We start from the raw sequence: 10,611 nt of genomic DNA on the forward strand, positions 1-10,611 counted from the left end.
TTCTAGAATAACTTTCCAACAATGTGACCTGCAACAGTCCACACAATCCAACTTCAAACACCGGGCAGAAAGTTTAATCTCAGTAACTTCATCAGGAGTGTAGCCTTCCATCTCTGACATGCACTTTGTATTATAGAGTTTCACATTTTATTTTGTGATTGCTACGGCTCTTATTAGTACTGAACAATTAACTGAAAATAAGATGCAGGTGTAACTGTATAGCACAAAGTGCATGTCATAATTCTGTCCCATGTTTGGTTTTGACTGTTTTGGACTATTTTCGTTCACATTATTGGAAGGGCTTCTAATTTATAGAATGTCAACATTGTCATAATGTCGACAGTTACAGATGGATTAGTATTTTCACAAGGGTTAGCATTGCTGTTTAGGTTAAGGTTGCTTTTAGGATTAGGGGTATAATTAGAGCAAAACTACCATGTTGATATACTAATAGTGTCGATATAACATGTGTTGGCAGGATAAATGTTGGCATTACAACCATGTCAACAATCACATGTTGACAGGAGGAATGTGAACATTGCAACCATTGATCATAAATAACTATATATATATATATATATATATATATATATATATATATATATACACTGCTCAAAAAAAATTAAAGGGAACACTAAAATAACACATCCTAGATCTGAATGAATGAAATATTCTTATTAAAAATTTTGTTCTTTACATAGTTGAATGTGCTGACAACAAAATCACACAAAAATTATCAAAGCAAATCAAATTTATTAAGCCATGGAGGTCTGGATTTGGAGTCACACTCAAAATTAAAGTGGAAAAACACACTACAGGCTGATCCAACTTTGATGTAATGTCCTTAAAACAAGTCAAAATGAGGCTCAGTAGTGTGTGTGGCCTCCACGTGCCTGTATGACCTCCCTACAATGCCAGGGCATGCTCCTGATGAGGTGGCGGATGGTCTCCTGAGGGATCTCCTTCCAGACCTGGACTAAAGCATCCGCCAACTCCTGGACAGTCTGTGGTGCAACGTGGCGTTGGTGGATGGAGCGAGACATGATGTCCCAGATGTGCTCATTTGGATTCAGGACTGGGGAACGGGTGGGCCAGTCCATAGCATCAATGCCTTCGTCTTGCAGGAACTGCTGACAAACTCCAGCTACATGAGCTCTAGCATTGTCTTGCATTTGGAGGAACACAGGGCCAACTGCACCAGCATATGGTCTTACAAGGGGTCTGAGGATCTCATCTCGGTACCTAATGGCAGTCAGGCTACCTCTGGCGAGCACATGGAGGGCTGTGCGGCCCCCAAAGAAATGCCACCGCACACCATTACTGACCCACTGCCAAACCGGTCATGCTGGAGGATGTTGCAGGCAGCAGAACGTTCTCCTTGGCATCTCCAGACTCTGTCACGTCTGTCACATGTACTCAGTGAGAACCTGCTTTCATCTGTGAAGAGCACAGGGCGCCAGTGGCGAATTTGCCAATCTTGGTGTTCTCTGGCAAATGCCAAACATCCTGCACGGTGTTGGGCTGAAAGCACAACCCCCACCTGTGGACGTTGGGCCCTCATACCACCCACATGGAGTCTGTTTCTGATTGTTTGAGTAGACACATGCACATTTGTGGCTTGCTGGAGGTCATTTTGCAGGGCTCTGGCAGTGCTCCTCCTGTTCCTCCTTGCACAAAGGTGGAGGTAGCGGTCCTGCTGCTGGGTTGTTGCCCTCCTACGGCCTCCTCCATGTCTCCTGATGTACTGGCCTGTCTCCTGGTAGCGCCTTCATGCTCTGGACACTACGCTGACAGACACAGCAGACCTTCTTGCCACAGCTCGCATTGATGTGCCATCCTGGATGAGCTGCACTACCTGAGCCACTTGTGTGGGTTGTAGACTCCGTCTCATGCTACCACTAGAGTGATAGCACCGCCAGCTTTCAAAAGTGACCAAAACATCAGCCAGAAAGCATAGGAGCTGAGAAGTGGTCTGTGGTCACCACCTGCAGAACAACTCCTTTATTGGGGGTGTATTGCTAATTGAATATAATTTCCACCTGTTGTCTATTCCATTTGCACAACAGCATGTGAAATTGATTGTCAATCAGTGTTGCTTCCTAAGTGGACAGTTTGATTTCACAGAAGTGCGATTGACTTGGAGTTACATTGTGTTGTTTGTGTTTCCTTTATTTTTTTGAGCAGTATATATATATATATATATATATATATAGCTGTCTTATCGGACCGGCACTCACCTCTCATAAATGCTTTGCTCAGGTGCCCTCTGCGAGTAATCGATATCCAACTGTCCCAAATATGCAGCGGCACTCAGAGACTCAGTGAGTCTCTGAGTGCCGCTGCATATTTGGGACAGTTATATATATATATAAAGATAAAAAGAGGGTGCCCATATTGCAAATCAATTTTATTCATTTAAAAACAGTTCTTGTAAAACACCACAATATAAATTGCAGCCTTGTTCCAAGAATCTCACCTCTGTGGGCTGGATACCACAAGATGTAAAATAGAAAGCCATGGCAACACTGGAACACTTCACTAGGGAAAGGTGTCAGGGCCATACACCATATCCACTGTTCACCATAGGGTCCATCTGGACACTGCTCACCACCAGCATGAAGGATAACATTCCAGGCACACACCATATTGGATAGGCCATGACCCTATGCGTTTCATGTAATCAGCAGATATGATAAAAAGTGACAGGACCATTTTTGTAATATATTAAATTCTACATCCTGAAGATGCAATCTGAATTTTTATCCAATTATCCGTTTGGGTGTTATTTTTCATTCAACTCAAGCTACGCATCGGTAATGACGTCATTATGTCAACCCCCTTTTCATCTCCTTAAGGGAGGTTTATTAAAATTCTAATTAGGTAGTTTTCATATTTCCCACCTGCAGAATACCCATGTTAAATAGGCTGCATATGTATGCAAATTTGCTCAAATCTGACCTTTGTAAATGGAAGGACACGATAGGGGAAAGTGTGATCTACCATAGGCCAATATGCCTCTTAAATTTGGTGCCTGCTGGATGATGATGATGATGATGATGATGACAAAGGTTGCCAACACTAGCGTGCAGCTTCTGATTATCTGATTGCAGGTTGAACTTCCAGTTGTTCACATTGTGCATAGAATGGACATTCTCTTGCCAGTTTCCACAGATGAACAGTCCTCTGTGGAAGTTTTTACTACAGCTCTTACTATACCTGAGCCACCTCAGAGAAAGTTTTCTGAGTGGTATACTCTGATATTGAATGATATTGAAAACCCCCCCACAGATTTTGGTGATTTTTCTGCGTTTTCAAGAAAACATCCCATAAGTGTTTGGTCCTACAATTCTGCCCAAGTCCCATTAATCTACTGGAAAAACCACTACAACCAAAGGTGGGTGTATCGCCTACATTTTTGGTTGCACAGACTGGATGGAAATTTCTACACTGAGGGGTGATGTACCAGGGGCCCGCTGTGTACTCTTACATACTGTGCAAACATCAGTGATATCAATTAAGTATGTGCATTAGTCTTTAGCTGGTAGTGGAAGTGGACAATCACATAATTACATTAGGGCTTGCAGCAGTGAGACGCCCTATCACACAGTGAAACAGAGCAATATAACTGTGTGGGGTCTCAGAATAGTGAAATGCCCTGTTAAACAGTGAAATAGAGAGACGTGGTTAATAAAACTGTGTGAGGATTTACAGTAGTGAAATGCCCTGTCATTCTATATTACAGTTTATTTATTTTTTGGTGTGTCCACACATAAGCCGTGATTACACTTAAGGACATGTGATAATTATATAAGAGACTATGCATGTCTTTGATTAAAAAGTATTTGATTAAACAGTATGTAAGCTTCTCATACCAGCCGCACATGAGGTGTCTGTGATAAGAGAAACTGTTACTCTGTCTCTAATCTCCACTCTGGTATTGTGTAAATACATTGTAACAAATAATAAATACACAACTGATACATACATATACTTTATACCAGTTTTTGTTAGCATACAGACAGTAGTGTTTGATTAACTGAGACAATAATAGAACTCAATTGGTTTAATGAGCTTTATTGATTCAGTGATTTTTAATAAATTGTGACAATTCAATTAGCATTCATACATCCTGGGAGATAGGTGTGACACCATTTGAGATTGTACAAGGAGACATTAAATTAAGAGAGCTGGGGCTTAGAGACAGCATTTTTACTTAGGTCAAAAATTGGTTGGAAAATAGAGAACAGCGAGTGGTAGTCAATGGAACATTTTTGAGTTGGACTAAAGTATTAAGTGGTGTACCTCAAGGGTCTGTACTAGGCCCTCTGCTGTTTAATATATTTATAAATTATATAGGAAATGGTATTGAGAGTAAAGTATCAATTTTTGCAGATGATACTAAACTGTGTAGGATAATTAGATCAGATCAGGATGTTGACTCTCTTCAAAATGTTTTAACTAAACTGGGGGGTTGGGCAACAAAATGGAATATGAGGTTCAATATAGAGAAATGTAAAGTTATGCATTTCGGGATCAAAAACAGGCAATCTATACATTGAATGGGGTAATTATTGGAAAATCAATATTGGAGAAAGATTTGGAGGTGATCAATGACAATAGACTTAGCAGTAGTTCGCAATTTGGAGATGCTGCAGTAAATGCCAATAGGGTATTCGCATGCATAAAACAAGGAATAGAGACAAGGGATGAAAGTGTAATCCTGCCACTGTATAAATCATTGGTATGGCCCCATCTAGAATACTGTGTACAATGTTGGGCTCCGCACTGTAAAAAAGACATAGTTGAACTAGAAAGGGTTCAGAGAAGAGCTACAAAATTAGTTAAGGGCCTAGAGTCATTGGATTATGAAGAAAGACTACTTAGGCTAGATATGTTTGCACTGGAAAAAAGGCGCATAAGAGGGGACATGATTAATATCTTCAAATATATCAAAGGGCAATATAAGGAACTTTCAGGCAATTTACTTATTAAGAGCTCTGTACACAGGACACATTGTCATCCTCTAAGGTTGGAGGGGAGGAAGTTTAAGACCAAGCATAGGAAAGGTGTCTTCACAGTGCGGACAGTGAGTTTATGGAATTCACTGCCGGAGAAAGTGGTAATGTTGGATTCAATCAAGGCATTTAAGAAAGGTTTTGACTAATTTTTAGCATAAAATAGCAGGTTATAAATAGATTGGAGATAATACAGCATATAGCACTATAGGTTGAACTCGATGGACAATTGTCTTTTTTCAACCTCAACAATTATGTAATATTGGGGATTATCCAGATATAATAGGTATATATACATTTAATACCATATTGAAACAAACCATCTGACCTGACACTCTTGAGGGTTATCATATTTAATTTACCAGTGAAACTGCCTTACTCCAGACATATTAGAATATTCTGGACACATATACAATTTTGTGATATAAGTCTCTCTCCCATATGGATTTCCAGTTATACCTGCATACACAGGTTTAGGAATTGTCTCCTATGATCAAGGATACTTGGATCAGTTACCTATAATACACCCTATTACTCCCAGGTTACAAGGGAAGTGATTCTCTCTTTATTTGAGTCTATTTTTAATACTAAATTACATATTAGAGAATCCACAACTGTGAGACAGTCACCTTTAGTCACAGTATACCTATTTGCACTACCTAGTGACATTTAAGTAATTATAATTAGATACAGTAGGCATATTAACTGGCACCCTGGTGTGAAATTTTAATATTCTTCAATTTCTATCTATTTTCAAATTTATTTATTGTTTCTGCTTTTTTAACTACTTAGGTGGGGGGATTTATTCCATTTTATTCATATTGATTAAAAATTATATTTTAAATATCTATTTCTATATAATGTCGACGAAGTATACCACAGTGCTAACCTTTTCCTTTTTGTAGTACAGTTGTCTAATAGGTAGCAGGTAGCACACTCCCATTTTGTGTAGACCTATTGATAAATATTTCTTATTGGGGGTTATCGACCTGAACCTGTGCGGAAACCTTCTTGCTTTTGTTTTATCAAATACTTCAGAAATCATTGGAGAGGCATTTTCTTTTTCTCCCAACCTTTTTCTATCCAAAGTGAAAGCTTCCAAATTCTAGAAATAGTGTAGAAAAGGTCATTTACACTGGAACTTTAGGTTAAGTACAGAATGAAACTACAAGCCACTATTAATGATATGGAATTATCTGAAATAAATTAAGATTTGTACTTTGAGACTGTTGCTATGTTACTACAATCACAAATGACTTTCAAAGATAAGTAGTTGGTACAAATGTGCTGATAATTATTATAGTAAAAAACACTATCAGTAAAGTAATTAATTTATGATGAATATATTGCTGTTCACAGATATAATTCATCAGCAAGTGGTCTTTGATGTTAACAATAGTTACGAACAGTGGTGAAAGTAGAAATATTTTCTTAGTGGTACTGAGTGCCGAAAAATGGGCATAGTCATGTGTTGTGAGGGGGCGTGACCACATGGCACTAATGGGAGTGGCTACATGACACTAGCGATGTTGTCACATGACACTAGCAATGTTGCCACATGACACAGACCCTTTTCTTTTCACTCTGGAGGCAAGGATAGAAATATATAGTAATGCCGCCAGTATAATAGAAATATATAGTGATAACCCCAGTATAATAAATATATGTAGTAATGCCTCCAATTTAAAAACACTATATAGTAATGCCTCCATTATAACAGAAAATATACTGTAGTACTGCCCCTGGTATAACAGAAATATATCGTTATGTACACATTACAATTGAAATATATAGTTATACCCCCATAATAATAGAAATATATAGTAATACCCCTATAATAATAGAAATATATAGTAGTGTCCACATTATATTAGAAATGAATTACCCCACACAGTGATGCCAGAGACATGCCCGGCAGCCCAGCCTGTGAAGAACAAAAGCCGCTCAGTGCTGATGCATCATAAGAGCTAAGTAAATGGAAACAGCTACACTGCTGCTCCCAGCAAGGGATGCTGATGGAAAGTGTAATCATGCTCCTCTCTTCATGCCAGCCACAGCCACCAGAGGAGGAAGCGTGATGTGACACCATGACTTCACCGTCGTGCCTCAGTAACCCTGACAAAGTGGGAGGAGCTGTCATGCTGCTAAGCACCATGGTCTTGTTGCTTTGTGGCACATTATAATTGTGGTAATGGCGGTCATGGGTGCAAAATGTGTGGCAGGTGGTACTGAGTACCCACTGCCAAATTCTTAAGGGTACTCCGTACTCGAGTGTACACTCATACTTGCACCACTGGTTAAGAATGTGTACTGGTAACCAGTCCTAGGAACAGGACCACATGAATAAGAAAAGACTCTTGTGGGTTTTAGAATGATGAACTCTGGAAACCCAGTTGAATATATGAACACTAAATAATAACAGACTGGGAACAGAGGGCCTAATTCAGACCTGATTGCTCCTCTGCACATTTGCAGAGGTTTGAGATCGGATAGTCGCCATCCAGACAGAGTGAAATTCCGTCCCGTGAAAGTCTGCGTACGCTGTGCGAAAAGCTTTGAAATGCCGGTCAGCTGCAAATCTGTTTGCAACTCACTCACCATCAAATGTTTTTTCCAGTTTGTGAAGTCTGTGCATAGCCTAGGACTTACTCCTACAATGCGAAAGAAACAGGCTGATCGGACTGGAGCTGACGTCACACACCCTCCCTAAAAACGCTTGGGCATGCCTGATTTTTTCCTGACACTACCAGAAAATGTCCAGTTACCACCCCCAAACATCAGCTTCCTGCAAATCAACCTGCATTTGCCTAGTGATCAAAAAAGATGCTTATTTCTTTCTCAGTTTGGCCTTGTGCGTGTGCATATTTTCCTTACGCATGTGCAGTCATTCGATAATCATCCGTCTTGAGATTTCGCACAATAGCGATCAGGTCTGAATTACCCCTAGAATCCATTAAACAGGCCACGGTCGAACAGGAACAACACAGGATGCATGGAGCAGGAATCACCATGACACAGGTGCAGTAGGGTTAGTCCAGGAAGACCTTCACTGAGTTTAGGGAGGGATTGTCCAATAAGGCATCAGTAAATGCAAATGTAAAAATCTGCTGGGAATCAACAGTTGTATCTAAGACTGTTGCACTGCTGGACATTAGGAAAATGGCAGCAGAAATAATACTGGTAGGAGTAATTACTTCAGCACAAGGTCTGAAACCCAAGGTTTAGGACTTCACACTCATACCAATCATAACAATGTGTTTTACTTTTTCCTGGGACCTCTCTTTAAGCTCTTATAGTAGCTCATATCAGTGGCGTTACAAGGAGGGTGCGGCCTGCACTCAGGTGTCACCCGCAGAGGGGTGACATTAAAATGCCAGCTCCTGCATAGTGACAGGAGCCGGCTATAACAATATGTGCAGCACCTGGCTCCTGTGACTGTGTAGGAGCCATCACCGCATTCATACCCGGTTCACTGCACTCGCTGGCGCTGCAGCTGCTGGCACACAGTGTCCAATTAGCGAGTTCCGCGTTCTGGCCTGTGCGCAAGAGACCTGCCACTGCTGCCACTTCACCTGCAGCACGAGAGTCAGAGCCCAGCTGAGCCGCACAAACACTCACACACCAGGCACGGAGCACCGGGAGGGGCAGACACAGGTGAGTCACACACAGTGACAAGAGCCCCACACTGCAGGTTGAGTGGAGACAGCAGCTTGGTATAGTGCATGTATCCGCCGGTGTGTATGCATGGGACACAAATGTGGGGATGTGTGGGGCACAGTGGGTTGCATGTGGGTATGCATGGGGCACTCCCCGGGGACAGCCAGCATCTCCTGAATCCCCCAAAGTGCCTAAAACGGGGGTCCGTCCCGCGAGGCCACGCCCCCTTGTGTGAGGCCACACCCCAATTTTGCGGCCTCCTGCACCGGGTGTCATCGGCTCATATAAATTATCTTTCTTTGTGTAAAGCATTTCAAAATCTGATTATGGAAAATGTATAATAGATCAAGTATCTTTATTTTATAAAATTCTAACCATAAATGAAACAATAGAAATCCTTCAGCAAATGGTCATGTCTTTAACTCTTGCCTACACATTTCCAGGGTTTGGTCAAATTATACTTGATTACAGAATAGCACAGGTTCAGTAGGATTTACCTGCAGCCGGGATGCTGGCCGTCAGTATACCGACTAGAGATGTGCACCGGAAATTTTTTGGGTTTTGTGTTTTGGTTTTGGATGCGGTTCCGCAGCCGTGTTTTGGATTTGGATGTGTTTTGGCAAAACCTCCCTGAAAATTTTTTGTCGGATTCGGGTGTGTTTTGGATTCGGGTGTTTTTTTTTTTTTAAAACCCTCAAAAACAGCTTAAATCATAGAATTTGGGGGTAATTTTGATCCTATAGTATTATTAACCTCAATAACCATAATTTCCACTCATTCCCAGTCTATTCTGAACACCTCACACCTCACAATACTATTTTTAGTCCTAAAATTTGCACCAAGGTCACTGGATGACTAAGCTAAGCGACCCAAGAGGGCGGCACAAACACCTGGCCCATCTAGGAGTGGCACTGCAGTGTCAGACAGGATGGCACTTAAAAAAATTGGCCCCAAACAGCACATGATGCAAAGGAAAGAGAAAAAGAGGTGCACTGTGGTCATTGGACGGCTAAGCTAAGCAACACAAACACCTCAATATCACAGGAATTATTTGTTCTAATCAATGGTATTACTGGTCCAAATCACTGGAAGAAAATTACAAAATCTCAGGAATTATTCGTTCTAATCAATAGTATTATTGGTCCAAATCACTGGAAGAAAATGACAAAATCACTGGAATTATATGGCAGTAATGTCGGGAATTATATCAAATGGCAGTACCACTGGACATATACGGAAGTGTCAGACAGGATGGCACTTAAAAAAATAGTCCCCAAACAGCACATGATGCAAAGAAAAGAGAAAAAGAGGTGCACTGTGGTCGCTGGATGGCTAAGCTAAGCGACACAAACACCTCAATATCACAGGAATTATTTGTTCTAATCAATGGTATTATTGGTCCAAATCACTGGAAGAAAATGACAAAATCACAGGAATTATTCATTCTAATCAATGGTATTATTGGTCCAAATCACTGGAAGAAAATTACAAAATCACAGGAATTATTTGTTCCAATCAATGGTATTATTGGTCCAAATCACTGGAAGAAAATGACAAAATCACAGGAATTATTTGTTCTAATCAATGGTATTATTGGTCCAAATCACTGGAAGAAAATGACAAAATCACTGGAATCATTTGGCAAGATCACAGTAATTAATAATTAATTATAAATCACTGATATTAATTGGGAAAAACTCGCTATCGCCTGCCTAGTGAAGTGGAATCTAGATGGGATTTTGTACCGGGGACACAAAAACTTAATCAATTGTCTAAATCCCAATGCACTAATGGCGGAAAATGGGCGCACGTCTAACAGTGCACTGATAATACTGAGAACTGATTATATTGATCAATCACTGATTATACTGAGCACTGATTTTAATGAGCACTGATGATACTACGAACTGACACTGAGCAGCAAGAACAGCACTAGACT

Source organism: Pseudophryne corroboree, chromosome 1 (assembly GCF_028390025.1).
Source record: "Pseudophryne corroboree isolate aPseCor3 chromosome 1, aPseCor3.hap2, whole genome shotgun sequence".
Classification (NCBI taxonomy): domain Eukaryota; kingdom Metazoa; phylum Chordata; class Amphibia; order Anura; family Myobatrachidae; genus Pseudophryne; species Pseudophryne corroboree.